This window comes from Sciurus carolinensis, unplaced genomic scaffold (assembly GCF_902686445.1).
Source record: "Sciurus carolinensis unplaced genomic scaffold, mSciCar1.2, whole genome shotgun sequence".
Lineage (NCBI taxonomy): Eukaryota > Metazoa > Chordata > Mammalia > Rodentia > Sciuridae > Sciurus > Sciurus carolinensis.
Window position 1 is genome coordinate 206,323 of NW_025920187.1, and position 19,291 is coordinate 225,613.

The 19,291-nt window shown below is 40.4% G+C and overlaps 1 pseudogene; it reads right to left on the reverse strand.

Annotated features, from left to right (window-relative positions):
* Positions 1-2,486: 2,486 nt before the first annotated feature.
* LOC124974863 (sulfotransferase 2A1-like) lies at positions 2,487-8,387 on the reverse strand (annotated as a pseudogene).
* Between the last annotated feature and the right edge of the window lie 10,904 nt (positions 8,388-19,291).

The window sequence follows — 19,291 nt, forward strand, 5'->3', positions numbered from 1 at the left end:
GTGCTCAGGAGGCTGAGGCAGGAGGATTGCTTGTTTAAAGCCAGTCTCTATAAAAGTGACATGCTAAGGCACTCACTGAGACCTTCTCCCTAATAAAATACAAAATAGAGCTCCATTTGTGGTTTAGTGGTCAAGGACTCCGAGTTCAATCCCTGTTACTCCCCTCACCAAAAAAAAATCCTAAGCAACTGTTATCATCATACCCTCATGGGAGGTATTTTCTAATGCAAGGTAGTAGGAGACTAATGCTATGTAGCTCAGCTTCTTGACCTCCAAAATTAATGAATTCCACAGTCGTCTCAAAGTGAGCAGTGGTAAAGGAGTTGATTTGGCTTGTACCTTCATTCAAAGATGATTGGAGAAACACTTTGTTACACCTACAAGAGACTAAAAGTGAACAGTCAAGTTCAGTTCTAAATGTTCACCAGAGGAAAACTCTGACCTTGGTTTTATCTTACTTGCCCAAGGAAATATGGGGAAATTGGTGAGGGGAACCCAGAGACATTTACAGGTGAACCGGTAACTCTGCAGTGTGTCAAGCCTCAATTCAGTTCTGAAGTACTCTATGCACATCAGCTCAGATAAAACCTAGGTTAAATGCTGAATAGTAAGTCTGTGAATGTATCTTAACACTCATCATTTAGGTACCTTGTGAAAGTTCCATACCCAGCACTTGTTATTTATGGTGTTTAAACCACTAGGAATGAAATCAAAACTAGGTTGGAAATTAGACTCATCCGGATAATCATCATCATGGATTCTGGAGATAGAAGTCATAGAAAAGGAACCTTAACTTCTTCTACTGTCTATTCTTGTTTTAAAAATTAGACACAATTGTGCGTGATATTCATATTCTGTGTCTGACCTTCTATGCATTTGAAAGACTAAAAAGTACTTTCAAAAGCTGGAAAGTGATGAATTGAACAGAGAAATCCCAGTCACTTTTAAGAAGCAAGTGATCAGAGAAGCAAAATGTATAATTCCGGGCCCCAGAGTGAGGAAGTAGGTTTTTTTTTTTTTTTTTTTTTTTGAGATTTTATTTTATTGTAAACAAATGGGATACATGTGGTTTCTCTGTTTGTACATGGCGTAAAGGCATACCATTTGTGTAATCATAAATTTACATAGGGTAATGTAGTTTGATTCATTCTGTTATTTTTTCCCTTCCCCCCCACACCTCCCACCCCTCTTTTCCCTCTATACAACCTTCCTTCCTCCATTCTTGCCTCCTTCCCTAACCCTAACTCTAAGGAAGTAGGTTTTTAATTTTGTGTCAGAGTGTTAGATTTGCTATGCACAGTAGTTGAGTTGATCCAGAAACACTCATCCCTGCAGGGAAATGCATTTCAGGTCTCGCTCACTGAGCCCCAGTTACCATAGAACAATAAGAAACAACTGTGGCAGTAATTTAAAAAGTGTTGTGTGATTTGTAGTGAGAATTACAGGGAAGTGTGGGAGTTTGCTGCTGAGGTAGGTGAACGTGGCATCCAGGGCTCCTTGGTGAGAACTGACTTCATGCTGAGAACACAGGAGAACATGAAGTAGCTGCAGGAAGGAGACCAGAGGCCTTTCACCAGGGAAGCAGACAGCTTGCATATGGCATCTGCTCTGTCTCCCAAGATATCACTAACAGTCCAAGTGTTTTCTAAGGTCTGTTCACTATTTTGGTTTTCATACAATGTTTAATAATTCTGAATGATATTTATAAAAATTCTAAAGATTTCAGTTACATCTGACCTAGTAAACTCACACAGAACTGTGCAGCTTTGTGCAGGTCAGTGTGGCATGGTCGTGCACCAACAGAAAAATCAACTTAGAATCAGTAGATATTCAGCGTGCTATATCCATCAGTGTAAGTGTCCCATCTACACACTCAGATATTTAGTTGGAAAATTTGAACAGACTCTCCATTTGCAATGTGGAAAGGCACAATGACTGTCATCCACAGTCACCATCCTGTGCTCAGATAGGTAAAGGTCTTCGGCTTGCCCAGCTCTACCTGCACCCACCCCAGTGCTCAGCACCATCTGCAGACCTTTCCTGTCCCTCCAGCCCCTGACCTCTCAGGGGAGTCACACAGAGTGACTTCTCATCTTCTCATCACCTTGTCAGTCAAGGGGAGAATCCAGAGAGAGGGACGCATTCTGGGGATAGTGCTTTCTGCCTGTCCCTTGTGATGACTAGGTTCCTGTCAGCATTCTGGGTTCTGCACAGAGAAATCCTTGACAGCCACAGGTGTGAGCATAAGCCCTGGCACCTGCCTCAGTGTGTGGAAGGGCCCTTTAGTTGTTCCCAGATGGAACCCAGGATGAGGCATGGAGAAAGGGCTTGGAACTTGGTGAGTGTTAAGCATAAGCAGTGTAAAGAAGATCCAGGGCTTATTAATTCCCAGTGTTCTCTGAGAGGCTGTGCTTTGACAGGAAATGTGCAGTGGATACACTGAGGATCAAGAGGGTGCAAGGAAGTTGTGTAGTGGCAGGCACTGACTATGAGAGCGTTATCACCTTCTGCAGCTCTTCATAACTCAACAGCAGGACGTTCTCCCTGTGTCTCATGGACATCCAGCCACGAATGTGCTCAAACCATGATCCATAGGGCACTGCAGGTCAGGCACAGGGGTGCAGGTTAAACACTACCGAAACAGGGGCTGGACTGTCCCTGTCACTCATCACAACCTGACAGTTTGATTCAGGTATATTGATAATGTTCCTCAAACTAGGTAATGAAACAGAGAGCGGGACCATTCATGAATTCATTCTAAGAAACTAGTATTATCCTGATAACCAAACCAAAGACATATCAAGTCAGAAAACAACAGATCACAATTCCTGATGAACACAGACCCAGAAAAACTATTAAATATTAGCAAATCCTATTCAACAGTAAGATTATACATCATGATGCGTTGGTTTCGTTCTAGGGAGGTAAGTTTGGTTCAAATTGGAAAATTTATGATGGGTTTTTACCACATCTGAAGAATCTTTCTTGACAGAAGAACTTGGCTGAACATCATAAGACTATATGTGTCAAACCCAAAGCCAATATCATGCTAATTGGTGAAAAACTGTAAACATTTCTCCTAAGATCAGGATCAATGTAATGATGTTCAGACTCACGGCTCCCATTCAATAGAGTTCTTGAATCTCTAGCCTTAGAAATCAGGCAGAAGAAGGGCAAAAAAATTACAAGTAGGAATGAAGCCAAATTATCACTGTTTTTGCAAATGATAAGATACTATGCTTTGAAGATCCAAAAACTCTCCCCAAACACTTCTACAACTGATTACCATATTCAGCAAAGTAGCAGGATGCAAAACCAACATAGAAAGCCCAAGATCTCTTCTTCATAACAGCAATGAATCTGCTGAGGAAGAAATCAGGAATACAATTCCATTCACAATGGTCTTAAAAAATCCTAGGTATCCAGGCTTGTTGACAGATGGTTATAGTCCCAGGGACTCAGGAAGGTGAGGCAGGAGGATTGGGAGGTGAGAACCAGCCTGAGCAACTTAGTGAGGCCAAAAGCAACTCAGCAACATCTAAAAAAGGGCTGGTGATGTGGCTGAGTAGTTAAGCACTCCTGTGTTCAGTCCCTGGTACCATATCAAACAATACTCAAGAAACCCTTGATGTGATCTATCTGAAGTGGAGAAAATCTCTTTCAATGAGAATTATAGAATACTGAAGAAAGAAATTGAAGAAGGCATGAGTTGTTGAAAAGCCCTCTTTTGTTCTTGGATCTCCAGAATCAAAATTGACATATTACCGAAAGAAATCTACAGATTCAATACAATCCCTATCAAATACCATTGACATTCTTCAGAGAAAGAGAAAGAAGAGTCCCTAAATTGAAATGACACACAAAAATCTAAAGCTATCTGAGCAGTGAGAACAATGATGAAGAGCTGGCATGTGGCTCAGTGGCAGAGCGTTTGACTGACTTGTGCACAGCCCTGGTCTAGTCCCCAACACACACACTCACACACAAAGAGTAATGCTGAAGGTATCACATTCCAACGTCTTCCCAGTCTCAAATCATACCAAAGAGGTGTAGTAACAGAAAAATTGAACTTATATCAAACCAGACCTATAGATCAGTTGATTAGAATAGAAGACACAGAGACAAACCTTCACAGACAGACTCATCTGATCCTTAACAAGGACACCAAAAGCAAATATTGGAGGAAACAGCCTATTTAATAAATGGTGCTTGGAAAACTGGACACCTGCATATAGAAGAATGAAGTTAAATCCTGCACAAAAATGCACTCAAAATGGATCAAAAAAACATGAATTAGACCATCTACATTGGAACTACCAGTAGGAAACAAAGCACCTTTATGTCAATGTGTAGATGCAGGAATGACTTTCTCCATAAGACTCCTAGTGTTCAGGAAACAAAACCAAGAATTGATAAATGAAATGGCATCAAGTTAAAAAGTTTCTGCAGAGCAAAGGGAATGAGACAAAGAAGAGAGGGTCTACAGAATGGGAGAAAATCGTTGCCAACTACTCCTGTGACAGGATTAATACCCAGAATATATAAAGTATTCAAAAATCTTAACACCGAAAATCAAATACCCCAATGAATAGATGGGTAAATGACAATCATTTCTCAGAATGAGAAATATGATGGCAAACAATTTTATGAAAAAATTTTCAACATCTTTCACAACCAGATAGAAGCAAATTAAAGCCACATCGAGATTGCATCTCGCTCTAGTTATAATCATCCAGAACACAAATAACAATAAATGCTGTCAGGGATGAGAGAGGAAAAGAACACTTACAATTAGTACCACCAGCAGGGATATCAGTATGGGCTTTTCTCAAAAGTCTAGGAATGGAAACACCATATGCCTTGGTCATAGAACCCCTTGGTATTTATCCAAAGGAATTAAAGTCAGTGTACTATAGCAATGCATGCATGCCCATGTTAATAGCAGTTCAATCACAGCAGCTAAGTTATGGAGTCGGCCTAGGTATCCACTGGCTGATGAAAGATACAGAAAATGTACTCCATATACATGACATGGCTTACTCAATCATAAAGAAGAACTCAGTTCTGTCACTTGCAGGAAAAAGGATGGAACTGGAGTACAACATGCTAATTGAAAGAAGTCAGACTCACAAAGGGAAGGGTTGTCTGTCTTCTCTCATATGTGGAAAGTATACAGAAAAAGAATAGAAAAGTGATACCAGGAAATTAGGAGAAAGGCCAGTCGAGCTGGGGAAGCAGATCTTATGTCTCAGAACTCTCACCGTTTCCTTGGATGAAGCATTTAAAGTATCATTCCTGTGACTCTGGTTTCTTAGTAAGGTTTGATGTAGTCCAAAAATAATAACTTGATACAAGAACATCTTTGGGATTTCTCATGAGATATAGCACCTTAAATTAAGAAAAAATGAGAGAATGGAAATTCAGTCTCAATCAGTCATTTCTCACCTTGATCTTGATCTTTCCCCAGGCAGTTCTTACTGAATCTCTATTGAACTTCAGTGGGTTCCTTTAACAAATCAGTTATAGTATTCCGTAATAAAATATACATTATAAACTTCCTATTTCATATTCCTTGATAGGAATAGAAAAGGTATAATTTTTTCTTATTTCTGAGTTATTATTCTACAGAATAGAGGAAGCTGTTGGAAAGTTTTAAATGGTCATGGTTGAATTGTTTTCGTGTTCTCTTGTAATGATCACTAACAGCAGAACGGATTAAGAAATTGTGGAATATTGAGATTCATAACAATATACGGTCATTCACACATAGAAGACCTTTGGGAATCTCGCAGACATTAGTTTCATAAAGCATGAAGGCATTTATACAAATTCATGAATAAGCGAAGTAATCTGTAACTGTATTCCAAGGTGTGTTTCCCTCAGTTTGTGGGCACCAATTGGTAGAAGGGCCAGGGGAATCTTTCTGACTGTAGAAATGTCTAAGTCTGATCTGGAGTATATTTTCTTAACTGAGTACATATGTATATATTAAGATGCCAGTGTTTTTTTTTTTGTTTTTTTTTTGGGTGCTGGGGATCGAACCCAGGGCCATGTGCTTGCAAGGCAAGCACTCTACTGACTGAGCTACCTCCCCAGGCCCGAGGTTAGTGTTTACTGTTAACGAACACACACACAAACACACACACACATCACACACACCACTGGAGTGGAACATCAGAATTTGACATGTGTTTGCATCAACTGTCTGGGTGTTATTCTTCCAGGTCTAATGTCTTCCTAGGCCTCAGTTTAATGAGGCAGAGGTTAGTAAAACCCATCAGGAGACATGGAATTGTGTGTATTGGAGCAGACTCACTGCGAGGCTCTTTCCAAGACAGGAGTTCATTGATCTAGGTTTCTTGGTCATGTTTAAAAAACATATGAAAAAAATTCAGAAGTCATAAACACTTTTAGAAAGCATGTTTCTACAAATAGCCTCTGACACCTTAGATCTTGGATATCCATGATCCATGCTGATTAATCCTCAGCCATCAGTGGCTGCTCATCACAAAGCACAGTGAAATACAGTAGGCTGCGGTGGTTAGGATAGAAAGCCAGGCTCCTGAGCAGTCGATGTAGGCATATTCTGCACTCCATATGGGCAATTCTGACTTGGGGGCTTCTACCTACCTGGCAGGAGGCTTTTATTGAATTAATATTGGCTAACATCTTCAAGAACAGGAAAGGAGTGATACTCTAGTGTAGATGCAGTTATAAATTCTGGTTGCACATAAGATGTGGTTTTCTAAGACTCTGGTCTTAGCCAGTCCTCTTATCGCTGTATTCAGGCTAGCTAATGTGTGCAATGGTCCACATGCTTACACTCAAGTGTGGTCTGAGTTGTGGTCTCATCAGCCTCACCTAGTGTCTGAGAATCTCAGGTCTCTCCCAACCTACCCCATGAGCAGACACCCTGGCAAGATCTACAGGGTTTATCTAGGCCCATGAAGGACAAAAAGCATTGAAGAAACATTAGGTACTTACCTTGGCCTTGGAATTGAATAATGACTTGGGGAAGAGATGGAAGGGAAGGTGAGAGGTCAGGAGCCTTGGTCTTTCACTCTCATTTAGGAATTTGCAACCCTGTCTTGTCTCTATGCAGGGTGAGCATTTCCAGATGGGCACAGACTGAATCCACTTGGAATCCCCTTTAGTCTGAATCAAGCAGAGAATTTCAATCAACCAGTGGGTTCCTAGATAAGGAAGGAAAAGTGATGTTCATTCATTTCAACCTGACTTGTGAACAAAAAACAATGATAAAATCCATAACGTAAACATATGCTTACTAACAGCATTTCCCTACTTATGTACATGTTTCTGTCCCTGGATCCACCATGGTGCTTTCTGTTTCTATGAACTTAACTACCCTAGGTATTTGCACCAATGGAATCATATAATATTTGTCCTTTTGTGTCCAACATATCATTTTGCACAATGCCCTCAGGATTGATCTATGTTGTAGAAGGTTCTGAATATTTTTCCATGTTATTGCTGAATTTTAGGGCTGGGGATATAGCTCAGCTGGTAGAGTGAAAGGCCCTGAGTTCGATTCACAGTACCAAAAAAAAAAAAAAAAAGAAAAAGTAAAAGAAAACCTGAATTTTATTCCATTGTGTTAATATGCAACATTTTGTTTATGCATTCACTTGTCAATGCATTTGAGGTTGCTTCCACCTCATAGCTCTTTGCAGAGATTCTTTTATGATGTTCCCACTCTTCTTGACTTTCCAACACCCCACCCCTTCTGATTCCTTGGCCTCCATTGTCACTCAGTTTGCACTGCTCCTGCCCCCAGTTCCACTGCCAAGGTTGAAGAATGCAGGCCCTTTTAGTCCCTTGCAATTTTCCTGCTCATTTTTGATTCCCAGCCTTTTCCCATTCTGATTCTCCTACTCTAAAATAGCCTTCTTCTCCACATGATCTCCTATTCAGTCTTTTTATTTCTACTGAGCTGCTCTTTTGCCGTTAGTTCTTCATTGGTCCTCCTCACCACCCATTTCTCCCATGCCATCACACAAACACCTGAATCTGCTTAGGATTCACTCCTATATGCTCTTGCAATACCTAAGATGATCCCTGCTGAGCACTTGTCTCACTCTCTGCAATTGTCTGAATGGAAGTGGCTGGGGCACTGCCCCTTCCTCCCAGAGCAGGGCTCCCTGGCATGTGGAGCACATTCCATCCATCTGCTGAGTGCACAAGGACGTAGCTCTCACCTTTTCCATGAGTGATTCCTGTCCTGATTCCTTACCTGATTTAGGGTACGCCACCAATACTGTATCTTCATCCTTTATCACAAACTTAGGGCATACTTCTTTTATACCTTCAATGGTGTGACCAACAAAAGGAAAAGGTAACCCTTCAAACCACAGGAACTCATATGTCATGATGAGGAATATTCTGGTTGTGGGGCTGGAGTTCAGCTGTAGCCATCATTGGAAGTTGTGGGAGATTTTGGGAGACTAGACTTTAAAGGAAATTTCAAAGAATCATTAACTTTTTCTTGTTGTCAATTTAACTGGTTGGTAAAAGGAAATTTTGACGGGTAATCCCAAGTTTCATGGTATTCAGTAATTTTGAACTCATTCCGTGAAAATGAGCATGATGATCTGGGCGTGAGTTCATGGGCAGGACCCCACAGCAATGCTGCCATACACACCAGTGAGCAATACCTGGGACCTGAAGAAAGCCATTCTTTTCCATTTATTTGCATTACAAAGAGTTTTCAATATGGAATTTCTACATGAACCTGAGAAGTACAGTGTAGTGATAATAGCCTGGAAGGATGTTGAGGAACATGCACGGATGACTCTTTGATTCTAAAGGACAAGGACCTGCATTAGGGTCATTAGATATGGGGTGAACTGTAACTGGATCCGGGGTCCAGTCCTTCTTTACCTTCTGATTGACGCATGAGACTGGGTTTCATTCTTCCAGGATTTCAGGACTGACATAAGTGAATTTTCCTATCTGCCACATCAGTGATCCATGAAAGCCCTGTCACATACTTGCACTAGCACTTTCAGTTCCCAGTCGACCCTGGGGGTCAACACTTCACATTTGTAGGCAACATACAAATCCAGGGAGTCCTTACGCATTGGTCTCCTGCTGTCAGGAATGCTTCAGGACACACCTGCATTTTTATCAATTCCCCATAAGTTTCTGTCACCTCCAGTGAGAACCATCTGATGAATGATGTCAATCCATGTTTAAGGCAATAGTGTTTTATGTAAAATGTTTGGTCATCAGGAGCAGAAGCCCTTTCCACTCTTCCTGCCAATTCCTGGGTGTGTTACTATACTGAGCACTTGTGTATTCAACTGGGAGCTGTTGATGCTGATTCTAAATCTGATGTGGCTAAGCTGCTGTGTGCATCCTGGGGATAATGACCACCAATTGGGGCAGGAGTATGACTCTGGCTGAAATAAGAGTAGCATTTAATCTCCTGATATGATGTATGACACTTTTCCTTTGCAGCCTTTAAAATTCTATCTTTATTTTGTATGCCAGTCATTTTCATTATAATGTGCCTTGGTTTGGTCTGTGGTAATTTTGTACATTTGTTGTCCTACAAGTCTCTTGGATTTAATTTTCCATTTCATTCTTCATATTTGGGAAATTTTCTGTTATTATTTCATTGAAAAGACTGTGCATTCCTTTGGTTTTTCTCTCTGCACCTTCCTCTACCCTGATAATTCTTAAATTTGGTCTTTCCATGTTGTCCCATAGTTCTTGGAGGTTCAGTTCTAGGTTCCTTACTATCTTCACTGTGTGGTCAACTTTATTTTCATGATTATATATTTTGTCTTTATTGTCTGAGGTTCTGTCTTCCAAGTGATCTAGTCTGTTGGTTAAATTTTCTATTGAGTTTTTAATTTGGTTCATTGTTTCTTCATTTCAAGGATTTCTGATTGTTTTCAGAATCTCTATCCCTGTATTGAAATAATATTTGCTTCCTGCATTGCTGTCGTATATCATCTTTTACTTTGCAGATCATTTTAATCATGTACCTTCTGAACACCTTCTCTGATATTTCTTCTACTGTGCTGTCAATGAATTCTTTATTGTAGTGTCTTGGTTTGTTTGGGGTGGCTTCTTCCCTTGGTTTTTCCTTATGTACTTGTGTCTTTCCCTCTAGCAGTGCAGATTTGAAGTAATACATTTTAAACCCTATAGATTTATAGTGTCCCTGCAGGGTTCCAATACCTCACCTTTAAGGGGGAGATCAATATGAAGGGCACCCAATGTGAAAAATATGCAGCTTTAAATTATTAGTCCCTATTAAGATGTTTACAGTTTTACTGCAACAAACAGAAACGATGTGTTCAATTATTACCTACAAAGTAAACAGTAGGTTTACAATAGGGTGTACAGTTCCTAATGGTGGATGAAGAGAGAAGGGGGTTGTAGGATGTGATGTTGATGAAGAAGTAGGTGAGAACATAGAGGTATTAGATCATAGGAAGAGTGAAAGAGGAATCAGTATAAGTTGGTTGTTAGCAGGAGAGAAAAGAGAACGGGACTCTCAGTTGTACCTCCTTGTGGGGACTCAGAAGTGGACTTTCAGATCCTGGTTGTTGTCCCTAGATGGAAGCACCATGGTGTTAGTTGGCAGCGGCAGCATCAAACCTGTAGGTGCTTTGGTGTTGGGTTTTCAGGCCCTGGCTGGTGTCCCAGGATGGAAGATGCAGAGGAAACACAGAGGTGAACCAAGAGGGCAGTGGAGGTGACCTAGGATGGAGGCAAATGTTCAGAAATAGGGCTGTGAAGCTGAGCCCTCGGGTGTCTAGGGGAACCTGTTTGGATAGCAACTCTGTGGCAGATGTTGTTTCCTCAGGCAGTTGCCTCCAGGCCCTGTCTGTTTGTTTTCCTAAGGTGGAGGCTACCATGTGGAGGGGCTATGGAGGCCACTGCAGTGTTCCAAGATGGAGGCTGGCCTGGGGAGCCAGGAGGACCTGTGTGGACAGGTGCTCTCCTCTGGGCAGAAGCCATGGGTGGCCATGGGTCAATTTTTCTCTCTACAACAGGGAAGATATATTTGGCAGTTTCCATTGAGAACTTCTGCAATGTGTCTTTCAAACCAAGGAGAATATGTGAGCTTTATCATCGGGTAGACTAACTTTCCAATCCTGGAATTTCCTTTGTTTTAGTGGGCATGTTAGCTAAATGACTCACTCTGTATCTGTGACAGGGGTTGTTTAATACCTGTGTTTCACAGATGCACAGCTCAGAAAGATTTTTGTTACATTTGTGGGGATTGACTCGTGATCTCATGTGATCTAGGCAAGAGCTCTACCGTGGAGTGAGTCCCAAGCACATTGTACTCCATATTTTGGGAGAGAGTCAAAGCATCTCTAGAGCTGAGTAGCAAACCACTCCCATTCCAATCAGGTGGCCTTCCTGCCATTCCTCAAACTGTCCAAGCACAATTGATTTCAGTTCATTGATGTTTTGGCTCTGTCTGCCAAAATATTCCTGAAGGATGGCAGGTAATTCTCTCTTCCTCCTCCAATCCTCACATTTTAGTAAATCCACATCAGCAGTCAGAGAGGCCAATTTGTACTTGTGGGTCTGAAGGCTGGAGAGCAAAGTTTAGGCTTTGTTGGCAACTATGCCTGAAATGTCCAGTTAATCATCTCTGGTTCGTGGATAATACTGTGAAAGCTTTGTTTGTTGGCTGGTTGCATAACTGTTACCAATGTCTTTATGTTTCCTGGGGTGGGAATGATTTAGACACTGGTCATGGGAAAACATAAATGAAATACATGTGTCATGTTTAGAGCATGGGTAGTTTGATGGAAAGCCCTGTGACTGTTTGAACAAAAGAGAAATTGATTGTCATTTCTGCCAATGAGTAAAATTATTATCATAGGCAATTATTAATTTTACAATTGCTGTCTCTGTTGTCAGTCTCTCTTGATTCACATCGTGTCTTTTACATTTACTGTGTGGTCTACACTGCTTTCTGACCCACTTTCCTTTTATAAAAATGCAGGTAACAATAGCACCTTACTCATGAATTTGCTGGACTGTACATGATATTATGTGGCAAGGAAGTAAAACAATATGTAGCACACAGTGTGTGCTGAGGAGCTTTGTTTAGTCACTGTTGCTTCTCTTGTTTCTAGTACTAGAATTTATAACAATAAAATGGCGATATTAGAATGATGATTCTACTTTAAAACAAAACCCCCAAGCTCCATATAGTGTAAAAAGGTATTCATCCAGTTTAGTATTCACAAAAGTATGCCGTAAGAAGTTAAGTAAACTTTCTAAGTTCTCACTGTTGGTAAAGAATGAGGTGGGGATTCAAATTTCAAGTCATCTCCTTGTGGCATGATATAAGTCACCATGTCATTTTGCCTGGGTGGACAGAATTTACTGTGTTCATTAACTAACACACTGCAAATTCATGGGCCTTGGTGTCCATCGAGGTATGGAGAGTGAGCAGTGCTGATGCCTATTGGATTCCTCTGGAATAGCAGGTGAGAACAACTACCAAGTTGTTGATTGTGCACAATTTTGTGTGAGTCCCTTATATTCAATGGACAGTTCATTGGTTGTAAAATTGTTCGCACACATACTTTTTTTTTATTACTATTGTATATAAATTGGATACATGTTGTTTCTCTATTTGTTCATGGAGTCAAGGCATACCATTTGTGTAATCATACGTTTACATAGGGCAATGATGTTTGATTCACTATTTTTCCCCTTCACCCCCACCCCTCCCACCCCTCTTTTCCCTCTATACAGTCCTTCTTTCCTTCATTCTTACCACATCCCATATCCCTAACCCTAAACCTAACCCTAAACCTAATGCTAACCCTTCCCACCCCCTATTATATGTCCTCATCTGCTTATCAGCAAGATCATTCGTCCTTTAGTTTTTGAGATTGGCTTATCTCACTTAGCATGATATTCTCCAGTTTCATCCATTTGCCTGTAAATGCCATAATTTTATCATTCTTCATTGCGGAGTAATATTCCATTGTATATATATGCCACAGTTTCTTTATCCATTCATCAACTGAAGGGCATCTAGGTTGGTTCCACAATCTGGCTATGGTGAATTGAGCAGCAATGAACATTGATGTGGCTGTATCTCTGTAGTATGCTGATTTTAAGTCCTTTGGGTATAGGCCAAGGAGTGGGATAGCTGGTTCAAATGGTGTTTCCATTCCGTGCTTTCTGAGGAATGTCCATACTGCTTTCCAGAGTGGCTGCACTAATTTGCAACCCCAAGCAGCAATGTATGAGTGTTCCTTTTTCACCACATCCTCGCCAACACCAATTGTTGCTTGTATGCTTGATAATCGCCATTCTAATTGTGGTGAGATAAAATCTTAGGGTAGTTTTGATTTGCATTTCCCTTATTACTAGGGATGTTGAACATTTTTTCATATATCTGTTGATTGTTTGTACATCTTCTTTTGTGAAGTGTCTGGTCATTTCTTAGCCCATTTTGTGATTGGATTATTTGTATTCTTCGTGTAGAGTTTTTTGAATTCTTTATAGATTCTGGAAATTAGCGCTCTATCTGAAGTATGAGTGGCAAAGATATTCTCCCACTCTGTAGGCTCTCTCTTCACCTTGCTGATAGTTTCCTTTGCTGAGAGAAAGCTTTTTAGTTTGAATCTATCCCAGTTGTTGATTCTTGCTTTTATTTCTTGTGCTATGGGAGTCCTGTTAAGGAAGTCTGATCCTAAGCCAACAAGTTGAAGATTTGGACCTACCTTTTCTTCTATAAGATGCAGGGTCTCTGGTCTGATTCCGAGGTCCTTGATCCATTTTGAGTTGAGTTTTGTGTAGGGTGAGAGATAGGGGTTTAATTTCATTCTGTTGCATATGGTTTTCCAGTTTTCCAGCACCATTTGTTGAAGAGGCTATCTTTTCTCCATTGCATATTTTTGGACCCTTTGTCTAGTATGAGAAAATTGTATTTATTTGGGTTTGTGTACATGTCCTCTATTCTGTACCATTGATCTACCTGTCTATTTTGGTACCAATACCATGCCATTTTTGTTACTATTGCTTTGTAGTAGAGTTGAAGATCTGGTATTGCAATACCCCCTGCTTCGTTCTTGCTACTGAGGATTGCTTTAGCTATTCTAGGTTTTTTATTCTTCCAGATGAATTTCATAATTGCTTGCTCTATTTCTGCAAGGTACATCATTGGGATTTTAATTGGAATTGCATTGAATCTGTATAGCACTTTAGGTAGTATGGCCATTTTGACAATATTAATTCTGCCTATCCAGGAACATGGGAGATCTTTCCATCTTCTAAGGTTTTCTTTAATTTCTTTCTTTAGTGTTCTGCAGTTCTCATTGTAGAGGTCTTTCACCTCTTTTGTGAGATTGATTCCCAAATATTTTATTTTTTTCAATGCTATTGTGAATGGGGTAGTTTTCCTAATTTCTCTTTCTGAAGATTCATCACTTATGTATAAAAATGCATTGGATTTATGAGCATTGATCTTGTAACCTGCTACTTTACTGAATTCACTTATGAGTTCTAAAAGTTTTCTGGTGGAATTTCCAGGTTCCTCTAAATATATAATCATGTCGTCAGCAAACAGGGATAGTTTGAGTTCTTCTTTTCCAATTCGTATCCCTTTAATTTCTTTGGTTTGTCTAATTGCTCTGGCTAGAGTCTCAAGGACGATGTTGAATAGAAGTGGTGAAAGAGGGCATCCCTGCCTTGTTCCAGTTTTTAGGGGGAATGCTTTCAGTTTTTCACCATTTAGAATGATATTGGCCATGGGCTTAGCGTAGATGGCCTTTATAATGTTAAGGAATGTTTCCACTACCCCAATTTTTCTAGTGTTTTGAGCATGAAGGGATGCTGTATTTTATCGAATGCTTTTTCTGCATCTATTGAAATAATCATGTGATTCTTAACTTTAAGTCTGTTGATATGGTGAATGACATTTATTGATTTCCTGATGTTGAACCAACCTTGCATCCCTGGGATGAAACCCACTTGATCAGTGGTGCACTATCTTTTTAATATATATTTGTATGCGATTTGCTAAAATTTTGTTGAGAATTTTTGCATCGATAGTTCATTAAGGATATTGGTCTGAAATTTTCTTTCCTCGATGTGTCTCTGTCTGGTTTAGGTATCAGGGTGATATTGGCTTCATAGAAAGAGTTTGGGAGGGTTCCCTCCTCTTCTATTTCATGGAATACTTTGAGGAGTATTGGAATGAGCTCTTCTTTAAAGGTTTTGTAGAACTCAGCTGAGAACCCATCTGGTCCTGGACTTTTCTTTGTTGGTAGGCCTTTGATGACCTCTTCTATTTCATTGCTTGAAATTGATTTATTTAAGTTGTGTATGTCCTCCTCGTTCAGTTTAGGTAATTCATATGTCTCTAGAAATTTGTTGATGTCTTCAAGGTTTTCTGTTTTGTTGGAGTATAGATTTTCAAAATAGCTTCTAATTATGTTTTGTATTTCACTCGTGTCTGTTGTGATGTTTCCTTGTTCATTCCGAATTTTAGTAATTTGAGTTTTCTCCCACTTTCTCTTTGTTAGTGTGGCTAAGGGTTTATCAATTTTGTTTATTTTTTCAAAGAACCAACTGTTTATTTTGTTAATTTTTCCAATTGTTTCTTTTGTTTCGATTTTGTTGATTTCGGCTCTGATTTTAACTATTTCCTGTCTTCTACTTCTTTTGGTGTTGGTCTGCTCTTCTTTTTCTAGGGCTTTGAGCTGTAGAGTTAAGTCGTTTATTTGTTGATTTCTACTTATTTTTTTGAATGCGCCCCATGAAATAAATCTTCCTCTAAGTACTGCTTTCATAGTGTCCCAGAGATTTTGATATGATGTGTCTTTGTTCTCGTTTACTTCTTAGAATTTTTTTTATATCCCTCCTGATGTCTTCTGTTATCCATTCATCATATAATAGTGTATTATTTAATCTCCAGGTATTGGAGAAGTTTCTGTTTTTTATTCTGTCATTTATTTCTAATTTCAATCCATTATGATCTGACAGAGTACAAGGTAGTATCTCTATGTTCTTGTATTTGCTAACAGTAGCTTTGTGGCATAAAATATGGTCTATTTTAGAGGAGGATCCATGTGCTGCTGAGAAGAAAGTGTATTCATTCTTTGTTGGATGGTATATTCTATATATGTCCGTTAAGTCTAAATTGTTGATTGTGTTATTGAGATCTATAGTTTCTTTATTCAATTTTTGTTTGGACGATCTATCCAGTGGTGAGAGAGGTGTGTTAAAATCGCCTAGTATTATTGTTGTGTGGTCTATTTGATTTCTGGAATTGAGAAGGATTTGTTTGATGTACATTGATGAGCCAATGTTCGGGGCATAGATATTTATGATTGTTATGTCTTGCTGATTTATGCTTCCCTTAAGCAGCATGTAATGTCCTTCTTTATCCCTTCTGACTAGTTTTGGCTTGAAGTCCACATTATCTGAAATGAGGATGGATACTCCAGCTTTTTTGCTGTGTCCGTGTGCATGGTATGTTTTTTCCCCATCCTTTCACCTTTAGTCTATGGGTATCTCTTTCTATGAGATGAGTCTCTTGCAGGCAGCATATTGTTGGATTTTTCTTTTTAATCCAATCTGCCAGTCTATGTCTTTTGATTGATGAGATGATTCAGGCCATTAACATTCAGGGTTATTATTGTGATATGATTTGTATTCCGAGTCATTTGACTCATATTTGTTTTTGACATGATTTGGTTTCTCCTTTATTTGGCTATTCCTTTAGGCTAGCGCCTCCTGTTGCTGATTTGCATCGTTGTTTTTCATCTCTTCCTCATGGAATATTTTGCTGAGAATGTTCTGTAATGCTGGCTTTCTTTTTGTAAATTCCTTTAGCTTTTGTTTATCATGGAAGGATCTTATTTCATCGTCAAATTTGAAGGTAAGTTTTGCTGGGTATAAGATTCTTGGTTGGCATCCGTTTTCTTTCAGGGATTGGTATATGTTGTTCCAGGCCCTTCTAGCTTTTAGGGTCTGGATTGAAAAATCTGCTGATATTCTTATTGGTTTCCCTCTGAATGTAATTTGATTCTTTTCTCTCGGGCCTTTAAAATTCTGTCTTTATTTTGTATGTTAGGTATTTTCATATTAATGTGCCTTGGTGTGGGTCTGTTGTAATTTTGTATGTTTGGAGTTCTATAAGCCTCTTGTACTTGGTTTTCCATTTCATTCTTCAGATTTGGGAAATTTTCTGATATTATTTCATTGAATAGATTGTTCATTCCTTTGGTTTGTTTCTCTAAGCCTTCCTCAATCCCAATAATTCTTAAATTTGGCCTTTTCATGATATCCCATAATTCTTGTAGATTCTGTTCATGATTTCTTACCATCTTCTCTGTTTGGCCAACTTTGCTTTCAAGATTAAATAATTTGTCTTCAATATCTGAAGTTCTGTCTTCCAGGTGTTCTATCCTATTGGTTATGCTTTCTATGGAGTTTTTAACTTGGTTTATTGTTTCCTTCATTTCAAGTATTTCAGTTTGTTTTTTTTTTTCAGTATCTCTAACTCTTTATTGAAATGATCTCTTGCTTCCCGTATTTGGTCTTTTAACTGTTGATTGGTGCGATCATTTAATGCCTGCATTTGCTCTTTCATCTCCTCCTTCAATGCCTGCATTTGCTCTTTCATCTCCTCATTTGCTTCTCTGATTGTTTTAATTATGTACATTCTGAACTCCCTTTCTGACATTTCTTCTGCTGTGCTGTCATTGGGTTTTATTGATGTAGTATCTAGGTTTGTTTGGGACATTTTCTTCCCTTGTTTTCTCATATTGGTCAGCTGTCAGTGGGACCCTGAGATATTGCAGATTTCCTCTATTGGCTTATAGTGTCCTGGTAGATTTCCAGTGTATCACCTCCCAGCCTTCAGTAGCCTGAAGTCTTGGAGGAAGTTGATAATGCAGTGCTTCCGAAGAAAGCTGCCCCTAGCCCCCTACTGGTTCCAGGACTTGGAGCTGGTTCTGTGCGGAAAGGCTCTCACTGGGGGCCTGCACCGTGCAGCTGGCCGTGTGGGGGGAGCCCACCGCCGGAGAGTGGAAGGCTACCTGGGAAAGACTCTAGCTGCCCTGCCCTGCTCTGATAAGCCACCCCTATCTGTGCCTGCCTCCCAGGCCAAGTTTCGCCCAGTGGGGGAGACTCACCCCGTGACTCTATTTTTGTCCAGGTCTCTCAATGCCTCCCCTTCTTGAGTCCTGGGTTCTGGAGTGACTGGAGATGCAGCCACCCTCTAGGCCGCCATCTTGGATCACCCCGTGGAAAGAGCCCACGGCCGGAGTGGGCAGAGCCACCTGGAGAAGTCTCTGGCTACCCTGCCCTGATCCCAGAGGCTGCTTGCGGATCGAAGCTCTCTGTTGGCTCGGGGAACTTGTGGCTGGCTCTATGTAGAAAGACTCTCACTGGGCAGTCTGCTCCGAGAAGCTAGCCTTGAAAGGCGCCTCCCACCGCAGGGGTCCACGCTGCTTGGGGAGGTCTCTGGCTGCCCTGTCCTGGTCCCTGAAGCCACTGGCCCGCTGCAGTATGCTGCGCTGGCTCCAGGACTTGGAGCTCGTTCTTACCAGAAAGAAAAAGAATTGTCACAATGGAATTCATTTGCTTCCCACTGAAAATGGCCAAGATTTTGAGGCCAAGCTGATAAGGAAGGAGAGGGGTTAATTTGGACAGCTAGCAAGCCCAAGAAGATAGTAGGTTCTCAGCAGGAAAGCCATGATGGGGACCTGCATCCTAAAGGACCACAGGGGGAGCAAAGAAGGGGCAGGTAGGGGAGTGGGCAGGAATGAACTGCTGACTGGAGACTTTAGAAACCACTCCCGAGGCTGGATGGGACAGAATCTTGGTTAACTTTCTGTTGCTGTATGCAGCCTTCATGGGAGGAGGCAAGTTAGGTCAGCTGAGGTCAAATCAACCTGTATTTGAGTTCCAGAGGAGCCACTTGATAAATGATGAGTAAGTTTACCAGCAGAGTTGAGCAAAAACCTGGTCCAAAGTTTTAGACTAACAAAGAAGAGACATATGACAAGAGGGCAGAGAGGGCAAGGTTCTCGTTTCTGTTTTCAGTGACCCATTGGACATCTGCAGCAGCAAGTGAAGAGTCAGGATGTTTCCAAATGATCTACAAATGCTTTAAAGTTTTCTAAGCAAGTGAGCTCAGTGTGGTGGCACATGCCTGTAATCCCATGGACTCAGGAGGCTGAGGCAGGAGGATTGCTTGTTTAAAGCCAGTCTCTATAAAAGTGACATGCTAAGGCACTCACTGAGACCTTGTCCCTAATAAAATACA